Raw genomic sequence first — 11,675 nt, 5'->3', positions numbered from 1 at the left:
CTGAGGCAGAGTGCTTCAAGTTGTTTCTGACAGAGGAGCTGGTGGGAGACATAGTAGAGACCAATCGCTATGCCTTGGAGCTACAGGAGAAGAGAGAGCCAGGAGTGGGGGACAACCACAATTAGTGAAATGTATACATTCCTGGTGACAGTAAAGACTGCTTTCTAGTTCTGCTGCTATGACTGCATTTCATCAATGCTACTACCATCCTAAATGACCCGTTATACAAAATAAGAAATGTTAACAGCTGGCAATAAAGTGGCATGACAAACGAGACGTCCATGTCCTCTCCACTGTCCATACAGCAACCATGTCGGCCACAGGGAAGGTGGACCACCTGACGGGAGAGAGAAACAAACGTCCATGTCCTCTCCACTGTCCATACAGCAACCATGTCGGCCACAGGGAAGGTGGACCACCTGACGGGAGAGAGAAACAAACCAGACAGAGAACCATCAAACCAGACTGCGTGCTTGACTATTACCTCAAAATGGGGGCAGTGGATAAGGCTGACATGATAAACAGCTTTGTGGAATGCACTCAGAAAACGACCAAGTGGTATAAGATATTTTTCCAGGGTAGCGTCAAAATACAACATGCCAATACTTCTGACGCATTTAGCATTGTTTTACAGAACTAATAGAATAATGTAACTAGCTACATAAGCACGATTGAATATAACACCATAAAAGGTGAGTAACATGAGTAACGTTACCTAGCGTGTCCGCGGTTATAAGGAATATACACAAATATATTATGCTCCATTCACACAGTGAGCTAAGGTAGAAACGGTATAACACGACACAATAACGTAATTAGGCACTTACTTTGATAGAAATGCAGTCTTGATTTGAAGATGGGTCTCTGTAGTGACGCTTCTAGCACTGAGACGCTGTGCCACTTGGGAGTCATAAGGCCAGGGTAGCTTCGAAATACAACACATGCTAATACTTCCCTGACGCAATTAGCATTGTTTTCCAGAGCTAATAGGAGAATGTAGCTAGATACCTAAGCATTGAGTATAACACCATAAATGTTATGAAATGAGTAACGTTACATCGCGTGTCCGCGGTTATAAGGAATATACACAAAAACATGACGTTACAGTAGAAACGACATAACACGACATGCAGAAACTATTATAACGTATTAAGGCACTTTGATAGAAACGCACACATTTCCAAAGGTATTATTGGTAACAAAAACAACTTTGATTTCGATGCAGGCGACAGGTGGAAAATATGAACACGTGTATGCAGGACGGCAGATGAGTAAATGTCCTGCACAAACAATTGAGAAGTGTTTGGGGAATTTTGTCCGGGTCAGAAATGTCAAAAAAATTAATTGGTCCGCAAAAGTAAAAATGACTACTTTTATGTGAATGAATGAGGTGGAACACACCTCATTTCAAACTGTTATAAGAAAATAAAAAACTTGTTAGAAAATAATTTAAAATTGACAAATAAAACAGGCTGCGTGCTTTGGTTTGAGGGCAGCGCAGATTAAATGTACTGTTACATAACAATCACATTCTTGAATGGAGAGAACGTTCTAACATCACGTGCATAAAAAAACTCACGCTGGGGCGACTGTTAGAAATATTTGGAACTCACGCATGAAAGGGTTAAAGTCCTTGTTATTTATTAGTTTAAATGCACTTCATACGTCTTCCACTAGATGTCGACAAGGAGTGAGAGAAGAAATGGAGTGTGTAACTTGATCTGGACTCGAATCATAGCTCTTGGCATGACGTGTCACCAGTTTCCTGTTTTCTGGAGAGCGCGAGGAGGGACCTGGATTTGCCTTCTGATAAGCTGCCGTTATGGACGACTAATATCTCCGGCTTTGATTTTATTTGATACATGTGACAATATCATTGTAAAGTATGTTTTTTCAATATAGTTTAATCAGATTATTGAAATTTTTTCGGGAGTTTTGCCGTGTTCCGTTCGCTTCCGTTTGTTGACATGGAGAGATTTGCGCCACTTGGCAAGTGTGCTTGCTAAATCGAGAGGGAAAAAGGCCGTTCTAAATCCAAACAACGATTGTTCCCGACAAAGGACCCCTTGTACAACATTCTGATGAAAGATCAGCAAAAGTAGGACCCATTTTATGATGCTATTTCATATATCTGTCGAACATGTTGTGCTAGTCGTTTGCGCCCAGCTTTTGGGTACTCTCTCGCTATAACTAAGCTGGATGTTGTAATGAAGTTATTTTTAGAATTCTAACACGGCGATTGCATTAAGAACTAGTGTATCTATCATTTCCTATACAACATGTATTTTTTAGTTATGTTTATGAATAGTCATTTGGTCAGAATATGTGTGTCAGAAAAAGTGTCAGAAAAATATCCGGACGTTGTGGGAAAAAGATGCTATGTTAGCACAATGTATAACCACTGATTTCAGCTCTAAATATGCACATTTTCGAACAAAACATAAGTGTATGTATAACCTGATGTTATAGGACTGTCATCTGATGAAGCTTATCAAGGTTAGTCAAAAATTATATATCTTTTGCTGGTTTGTCACGATCGCTAACTTTTACTACTGGGGAATGGCTTGTGTTTCTGGCTATTGTGGTAAGCTAATATAACGCTATATTGTGTTTTCGCTGTAAAACACTTAAGAAATTGGAAATATTGGCTGGAATCACAAGATGCCTGTCTTTCATTTGCTGTACACCATGTATTTTTCAGAAATGTTTTATGATGAGTATTTAGGTATTTGACGTTGGTGTCTGTAATTATTATGGCTGCTTTCGGTGCAATTTCTGATTGTAGCTGCAATGTAAACTATGATTTATACCTGAAATATGCAAATTTTTCGAACAAAACATAGATTTATTGAATAACATGTTATAAGACTGTCATCTGATGAAGTTGTTTGTTGGTTAGTTTGGTTGGTTCTTGGTTAGTTAGGTTGGCTTTGTGCATGCTACCTGTGCTGTGAAAAATGTTAGTGCTTTTTTGTATTTGGTGGTGAGCTAACATAAATATACGTGCTGTTTTCGCTGTAAAACATTTTAAAAATCGGACATGTTGGCTGGATTCACAAGATGTGTACCTTTCATTTGCTGTATTGGACTTGTTAATGTGTGAAAGTTAAATATTTCTAAAAAATATATTTTGAATTTCGCGCTCTGCCTTTTCAGTGGAATGTGGGAGGAGTTCCGCTAGCGGAACGCCAGAGTCAGACAGGTTAATTAAATTACTTCTCCTAGGTCATCTGCCACTATTATCCTTCATTTCAGGCTTCCTGTCACGTTCCTGACCTGTTTTCTGTTAATTTTGTATGTGTTTAGTTGGTCAGGGCGTGAGTTGGGGTGGGCATTCTATGTTTTGTGTTTCTATGTTTAGGTCAGGTGTAATTAGCCTTATATGGTTCTCAATCAGGGACAGGTGTTTGACGTTTCCTCTGATTGAGAACCATATAAAGGTAGGCTGTTCACACTGTTTGTTTGTGGGTGATTGTCTTCCGTGTCTGTGTATGTTGCACCATACGGGACTGTTTCGGTTTGTTCGTTCGTTTGATGTAGTCTGTTCCTGTTCGTGAGTTCTTTGTGTATTTATGTAAGTTCCATGTTCAGGTCTGTCTACGTCGTTTTGTTATTTTGTAGTTTGTTGAAGTGTTTTCGGGTTTTCGTCTTTTCTTTAATAAACTGCATTATGTCAAATTATCACGCTGCGCTTTGGTCCAATCCCTACTCCTTAGGACACCCGTTACAGAATCACCCACCAACCATGGATAAAGCAGCGTGAGAGGAACCAACAGCAGCGGCCAAAGAACCAGGACTCGTGGACTTGGGAGGAAATATTGGACGGAAAGGGACCCTGGGCTCAACCAGGAGAATATCGCCGCCCCAAAGCTGAGCTGGAGGCAGCGAAAGCAGAGAGGCGGCGTTTCGAGGAGCTAGCTCGGAAGCAGGAGAAGGATCTGGGCTACACTACGTGGGAGGAGATCGACAGGTGGGCGATCAACCCAGGGCGAGTGCCGGAGCCCGCCTGGGATTCTCTGGCGCAATGCGAGGAGGGATACCGGCGAATGGAGGCAGCACGACGACGCGGTAGGAAGCCTGTGAGTAAACCCCAAACATTTCTTGGGGGGTGGCTAAGAGGGAGAGTGGCGAAGTCAGGTAGGAGACCTGTGCCTACTCCCTGTACTTACCGTGGAGAGCGAGAGTACGGGCAGACACCGTGTTACGCAGTAGAGCGCATGGTGTCTCCTGTACGTGTGCATAGCCCGGTGCGGGTTATTCCACCTCCCCGCACTGGCAGGGCTAGATTGAGTATTGAGCCGGATGTCATGAAGCATCATCCGAAGAGGAGGAGGACACCCGTTACACTTCCTGCTTGTTTACGCCCAATAACGCCTGTATCCGCTCTTGATTAGATTATAATGGTGGCAGGACCCTCTTGTCTCCTAAAATTAATATATGTCTATCTTACCCTAACACTTATGGCCTTTACCCTAATTAGGCACTTATGGCCTTTCCTCTCTATTTAATCTTCATAATGGTGTCCTGCTCTTTCCATAAATGCACTTTAAAGCACGTATGGCTTTGGCCATCTGCTAATCTTTGGTTTCCTGTATTTACCAGAATGGCAAATGCACTCACTCATGTCTGCTAATATTTGGTTTCCTCCTATATTCTAATGTACACCTGTCTATTGCTTAATAGTGTGATATCTGCCTCTATATGTAACAATAACTCCTACACCATCCCCAAGCCAAGCTGGGTAACCTGTCAAATGGCCATCCCTAAGCCAAGCTGGGTAACATGTCAAATGGCCATCCCTAAACCAAGCTGGGTAACATGTCAAATGGCCATCCCTATTTCAAGCTGGGTAACCTATCAAATGGCCATCACCAAGCCAAGCTGGGTAACGTGTCAACTGGCCATCCCCAAGACAAGCTGGGTAATGTGTCAAATGGCCATCCCATTAATTTAAACCTCTTAAGGATCTCTACAGATCGGTGTCCCACCCACGGGACAGTTGAGATAATGTGCGCTAATGCGATTAGCATGAAGTTGTAAGTAACAAGAACATTTCCCAGGACATAGACATATTTGATATTGGCAGAAAGCTTACATTCTTGTTAATCTAACTGCACTGTCCAATTTACAGTAGCTATTACAGTGAAAGAATACCACACTATTGTTTGAGGTTTTCACAGTTATGAACTTGAAAATAATACATTATGGCCTTTCTTCTGCATTTCAAAGATGATGGTATAAAAAAAATACAAAAAACTGTTGTTTTTTTCTTTTTATTATCATTTACCAGATCTATTGTGTTATATTCTCCTACATTAATTTCACATTTCCATAAACTTCAAAGTGTTTCCTTTCAAAAGGTATCAATAATATGTATATCCTTGCTTCAGGTCCTGAGCTACAGGCAGTTAGGCAAAAATTGAAAAAAATGGGCGGCTCCTTAAGAGTTAACTGTTGAAATTAAAGATCCCAGAATATTTCCATACGCACAAAAAGCTTAATTATCTCAAATGTTGGGAACACATTTGTTTATATCCCTGTTAGTGAGCATTTCTCCTTTAACAAGATAATCCATCCACCTGACAGGTGTGGCATATCAAGAAGCTAATTAAACAGCATGATCACTACACAGGTGCACCTTGTGCTGGGGACAATAAAAGGCCACTCTAAAATGTGCAGTTTTGTCATACAACACAATGCCACAGAAGTTGAGGGAGCGTGCAATTGGTATGCTGACTACAAAAATGTCCACTAGAGCTGTTGCCAGAGAATTCAATGTTAATTTCTCTACCATAAGCCGCCTCCAACGTCATTTCAGAGAATTTGGCAGTACGTCTAACCGGCGTCACAACCACAGACCATGTGTAACCACGCCAGCCCAGGACCTCCACATTCGGCTTCTTCATCTCCGGGATTGTCTGAGACCAGCCCCCCGTACAGCTGTTGAAACTGAGGAGTATTTCTGTCTGTAATCAAGCCCTTTTGTGGGAGAACTAATTCTCATTGGTTAGACCTGGCTCCCCCAGGCCCACCTATTGCTGCGCCCCTGCCCAGCCATGTGAAATCCATAGATTAGGGCCTAATGAATGTATTTTAATTGACTCATTTCCTTCTATGAACTGTAACTCAGTAAAATAATTGAAATTGTTGCATGTTGCGTTTATTATTGTTCAATGTATTTTTAAACATTTATTTTGTTTTTGTGTGTTTTGTTTTGTTACGTTTTACTGCACTGACTGTTGGATCTATGAACGTAAGCATTTCGCTGCACCTGCGATAACATCCGCTAAATATGTGTACATGACAAAGACCATTTGATTTGATTGATGTGCTTGTTTTCATTACATAAATGCTTCAGAGTTCACAAAAAGTGACGTTATATAGTCTCATAGAACACAACGTATCCGATCTCCTAAACCTGTGTTTACCACAGACCTTATTTTCCGTGTTTATCCAAAAACTCTACAAAAAAAACCGATTCATTTCATCATAGGCTTTGTCCAACGAACCATGGCGGAGTTAGTGCCAACAAAAAGAGGCCACATTAATATTTGTCTCTGTTGGCGTCTTTCAGCGATGCATTCAGGTCGCCCGACCGTTTGCTACGTTGTGGAACGGTTTGTGCTGAACGACAGGGTTTGCCAAAACGTTATTGTACGTTCTTGAACAGACTTTGAGATACGTTTGCTCCGTTCATTGGGTGTGCCAGGGTGTGACTTTAATTAATGATGATGTATTTAAAAGGAGCTGTGCATTTTTAACACACAACCCAACCCTTCCTCCTTGTTCCAACTGGTCGTTCAGTACAGTACCGTTTTTGTTCGATTGAACGTTGTATTACGTTTGTATGTACTGAACGCAGCCCAGTCGATGCTGCCAGTGTGACGTATAATCTAGTGGACGGGACGCTTCTTCGAGAACAACAACAGTTAGTAAAACACCTTGTTAGCGTGCTAGACAACATCGCAGAAACATTGAAGCCCTTCAGACCGTTTCAGTGTCTATTTGCCATTGTGTTTTGAACACACTTCTGTCGTATCTACTAGTTACCCCATTTAATGTAATATTTACGTTGTTAGTCATCTAATTTAGACTAGCCCTAAGCTAATGCTAATTAGCTAGCTAACATCCCCGACCATGAGCTCACTAAGCTACTCTCCTCCTGCTGAAGAAGAGGTCTGCTGGACAGAGAAAGAAGCTCTTTGGTTGAACGTTGTTGTGAAAGAAGAGAAGATACGTTCTGAGTGAAAGAGGAGGAGGATGTTGCAGTTTTTGGATTGAAGGAGTTGGAGATCTGTTTAACCAGTAAGTACCGTCTCTGCAGTCGTTGAACCAATATGCAGTAAAGGGGTTTAACACTTTAATGTTGTTCTGTAGGAATGGCTGAAGTTTTTGTTTGTTCCAGTTTTTGGATTGAAGGAGGAGGAAGAAGAGGAGACTGAAGATCTGATTAACACCAGTAAGTACAGTCTTAAACAGAACGTTAACAATGGATCAATGCATCCAGTCTAGAGGCGAAAGAAACGCCTGTTTAGGAGAGGTGCTGGCTAGCGGAGTAGAACACCTGTTTAGGAGAGATGCTGGCTAGCGGAGTAGAACACCTGTTTAGGAGAGGTGCTGGCTGGCGGAGTAGAACACCTGTTTAGGAGAGGTGCTGGCTGGCGGAGTAGAACACCTGTTTAGGAGAGGTGCTGGCTGGCGGAGTAGAACACCTGTTTAGGAGAGGTGCTGGCTAGCAGAGTAGAACACCTGTTTAGGAGAGGTGCTGGCTAGCGGAGTAGAACACCTGTTTAGGAGAGGTGCTGGCTAGCGGAGTAGAACACCTGTTTAGGAGAGGTGCTGGCTAGCGGAGTAGAACACCTGTTTAGGAGAGGTGCTGGCTAGCGGAGTAGAACACCTGTTTAGGAGAGGTGCTGGCTAGCGGAGTAGAACACCTGTTTAGGAGAGGTGCTGGCTAGCGGAGTAGAACACCTGTTTAGGAGAGGTGCTGGCTAGCGGAGTAGAACACCTGTTTAGGAGAGGTGCTGGCTAGCGGAGTAGAACACCTGTTTAGGAGAGGTGCTGGCTAGCGGAGTAGAACACCTATTTAGGAGAGGTGCTGCTAGCGGAGTAGAGCACCTGTTTAGGAGAGGTGCTGGCTAGCGGAGTAGAACACCTGTTTAGGAGAGGTGCTGACTAGCGGAGTAGAACACCTGTTTAGGAGAGGTGCTGACTAGCGGAGTAGAACACCTGTTTAGGAGAGGTGCTGGCTGGCGGAGTAGAACACCTGTTTAGGAGAGGTGCTGGCTGGCAGAGTAGAACACCTGTTTAGGAGAGGTGCTGGCTAGCAGAGTAGAACACCTGTTTAGGAGAGGTGCTGGCTAGCGGAGTAGAACACCTGTTTAGGAGAGGTGCTGGCTAGCGGAGTAGAACACCTGTTTAGGAGAGGTGCTGGCTAGCGGAGTAGAACACCTGTTTAGGAGAGGTGCTGGCTAGCGGAGTAGAACACCTGTTTAGGAGAGGTGCTGGCTAGCGGAGTAGAACACCTGTTTAGGAGAGGTGCTGGCTAGCGGAGTAGAACACCTGTTTAGGAGAGGTGCTGGCTAGCGGAGTAGAACACCTGTTTAGGAGAGGTGCTGGCTAGCGGAGTAGAACACCTGTTTAGGAGAGGTGCTGGCTAGCGGAGTAGAACACCTGTTTAGGAGAGGTGCTGGCTAGCGGAGTAGAACACCTGTTTAGGAGAGGTGCTGGCTAGCGGAGTAGAACACCTGTTTAGGAGAGGTGCTGGCTAGCGGAGTAGAACACCTGTTTAGGAGAGGTGCTGGCTAGCGGAGTAGAACACCTGTTTAGGAGAGGTGCTGGCTAGCGGAGTAGAACACCTGTTTAGGAGAGGTGCTGGCTAGCGGAGTAGAACACCTGTTTAGGAGAGGTGCTGGCTAGCGGAGTAGAACACCTGTTTAGGAGAGGTGCTGGCTAGCGGAGTAGAACACCTGTTTAGGAGAGGTGCTGGCTAGCGGAGTAGAACACCTGTTTAGGAGAGGTGCTGGCTAGCGGAGTAGAACACCTGTTTAGGAGAGGTGCTGGCTAGCGGAGTAGAACACCTGTTTAGGAGAGGTGCTGGCTAGCGGAGTAGAACACCTGTTTAGGAGAGGTGCTGGCTAGCGGAGTAGAACACCTGTTTAGGAGAGGTGCTGGCTAGCGGAGTAGAACACCTGTTTAGGAGAGGTGCTGGCTAGCGGAGTAGAACACCTGTTTAGGAGAGGTGCTGGCTAGCGGAGTAGAACACCTGTTTAGGAGAGGTGCTGGCTAGCGGAGTAGAACACCTGTTTAGGAGAGGTGCTGGCTAGCGGAGTAGAACACCTGTTTAGGAGAGGTGCTGGCTAGCGGAGTAGAACACCTGTTTAGGAGAGGTGCTGGCTAGCGGAGTAGAACACCTGTTTAGGAGAGGTGCTGGCTAGCGGAGTAGAACACCTGTTTAGGAGAGGTGCTGGCTAGCGGAGTAGAATCAAATTTATTTATATAGCCCTTCTTACATCAGCTGATATCTCAAAGTACTGTACAGAAACCCTGCCTAAAACCCCAAACAGCAAGCAATGCAGGTGTAGAAGCACGGTGGCTAGGAAAAACTCCCTGGAAAGGCCAAAACCTAGGAAGAAACCTAGAGAGGAACCAGGCTATGAGGGGTGGCCAGTCCTCTTCTGGCTGTGCCGGGTGGAGATTATAACAGAACATGGCCAAGATGTTCAAATGTTCAAAAATTACCAGCATGGTCAAATAATAATAATCACAGTGGTTGTCGAGGGTGCAACAGGTCAGCACCTCAGAAGTAAATGTCAGTTGGCTTTTCATAGCCGATCATTGAGAGTATCTCTACCGCTCCTGCTGTCTCTAGAGAGTTGAAAACAGCAGGTCTGGGACAGGTAGCACGTCCGGTGAACACCTGTTTAGGAGAGGTGCTGGCTAGCGGAGTAGGATCATTCGAGGAGCTAGCCATCGTTCACACATACAATAGCCTGCTAATACCTTAGCTAGCTTTTAACCACATGTTGAATTCAGAATGTTGATATCATCCTAAAAAGTACAATTACAAGTGCATCTTAACAATACCATCCACTTATGAGTAACCTCTAAATATACAACATTATTCATGAACAAAACACTGTGTATGACTTTGTGCTTAAAATAATCAAACTTTTCTGAAGATGACAGATAAAGCGTACCTTGTAACTGGAGATTCCTTCAAAACGATTGCCTACAGTTACCGTGTAGGGCACTGCAAGGTTGGGTGACCAGGGTCATCTGGGACTGCTTTCTGGAGGAATTCAGGTGTGTGAAGGCTACCTGTGTCCTGCGTAACTTCATGAGGATGGACACGAGGACCAGGAGGGGATCTGCAGCTCGCCGCCGTGTCCCAGAGGAGGAGTCTGCTGCTCTGCAGGATGTTTCAAGGATGGGGTCCAACAACGCAGCAAGAGAGGCAATCCGTGTGCAGGAGATCTTCACCTCCTACTTCTTCAAAGAGGGTGCTGTTCCCTGGCAACACCATAGACTACACTATGCACAACCAAAGAGCCATTCACATTGCAATAGGAGTATTCTTCCATTTACTTAGCTATGTCAACTGCAGTTATTCAATTCATAGTTTCTCTCCCTTTGATTTCTACTTCTCAGGTGAGGGTGCTGTTTAGGTAAGGGTGTGATGTCTGTGCAAAAACAAAACAGGCTATTTTAAATCACCCATATTGAAGAAATGTAGAGCAATTAGACACCCTATAACCAACACCTACACACTCATGTATCAATCTGATTGATGGATTGTGTTGTGCAGTAAGCAGGTTCAGGTGTATAACTGTGGCTCCTTCCACCTTCAAAGAATAGGCAAGAGGGCCAACCATGGAGAATATTAAGACACTTCATTATTTCTATGACTACGCTATATTGTTTGTCTTTGTGTGTCCGTTCATGTTTTTCAGCATAAAGTACTCTGCAGCCACTTAGTGTGGTGTGGACACCAGGTGAGGCCACACACAGATTCCTGTTGAACACTGTCACTTTAACAACCTTATTTTCTCAATAAGTCTCTCTCCTTCACTTCATCCCTCTCTCCCCTTCTCCCTAAATCCTCTAGGTTATATAAGCTGTGTCGGTGAACCCCACCTGCATCTGAACTGGCTACATAGAGGGCACAGCATGATCAGAGGTGAGAGGTCACTTGGTCAGGTCAACAGGAATTATTATTAAAGAGATGCTTTACATTGAAATACAGATAGATGTAGTAGTCCCAGAGTTAATGATCCCAGGTCAGTTTATATTATACAGGAAGTATTATTAAAGAGATGCTTTACATTGAAATACAGATAGATGCAGTAGTCCCAGAGTTAATGATCCAAGGTCAGTTTTGCATTTCACCTCCTGATTGATGACTAACAATGTTAGAATAAAAAATAAAAACACAAGGCTTAAACATGCTCTCTCTCTCTCCATCTGTCTCTCGTCTGCAGACATGTTTTGATGTGAGAGGATGCCAACCCACAGTCCCATCATCGCCACCTCACCTGCTTTTAAGATAACAGTGTCTCTAGTCGGCCCAAAGGTTTTGTAATTGTGATGAACTGAGAGAATATTTAGGTAGCACTGTGATTCATTAATTATGTGCTTACCTCTTTCCCTTTCTGTCTTTTACACCTCTCTCTCCA

At 43.8% G+C, this 11,675-nt stretch overlaps 1 long non-coding RNA gene across 2 annotated transcripts; it reads left to right on the top strand.

Moving 5' to 3' along the window:
• The first annotated feature begins 6,902 nt into the window (after nucleotides 1-6,902).
• LOC120041881 lies at nucleotides 6,903-10,288 on the top strand. 2 transcript variants are annotated; one of them, XR_005475977.1, is made up of 3 exons: nucleotides 6,903-7,305; nucleotides 7,378-7,459; nucleotides 10,238-10,288. It is a non-coding gene; the product is annotated as an uncharacterized LOC120041881 (long non-coding RNA). The 2 variants fall into 2 exon arrangements; XR_005475978.1 differs by lacking the exon at nucleotides 10,238-10,288 and adding an exon at nucleotides 10,182-10,226.
• The last annotated feature ends 1,387 nt before the right edge of the window (nucleotides 10,289-11,675 follow it).

This window comes from Salvelinus namaycush, unplaced genomic scaffold (genome assembly GCF_016432855.1).
Source record: "Salvelinus namaycush isolate Seneca unplaced genomic scaffold, SaNama_1.0 Scaffold57, whole genome shotgun sequence".
In the NCBI taxonomy this organism is placed as follows: domain Eukaryota; kingdom Metazoa; phylum Chordata; class Actinopteri; order Salmoniformes; family Salmonidae; genus Salvelinus; species Salvelinus namaycush.
This window is presented reverse-complemented; position numbering and strand designations above follow the sequence as displayed.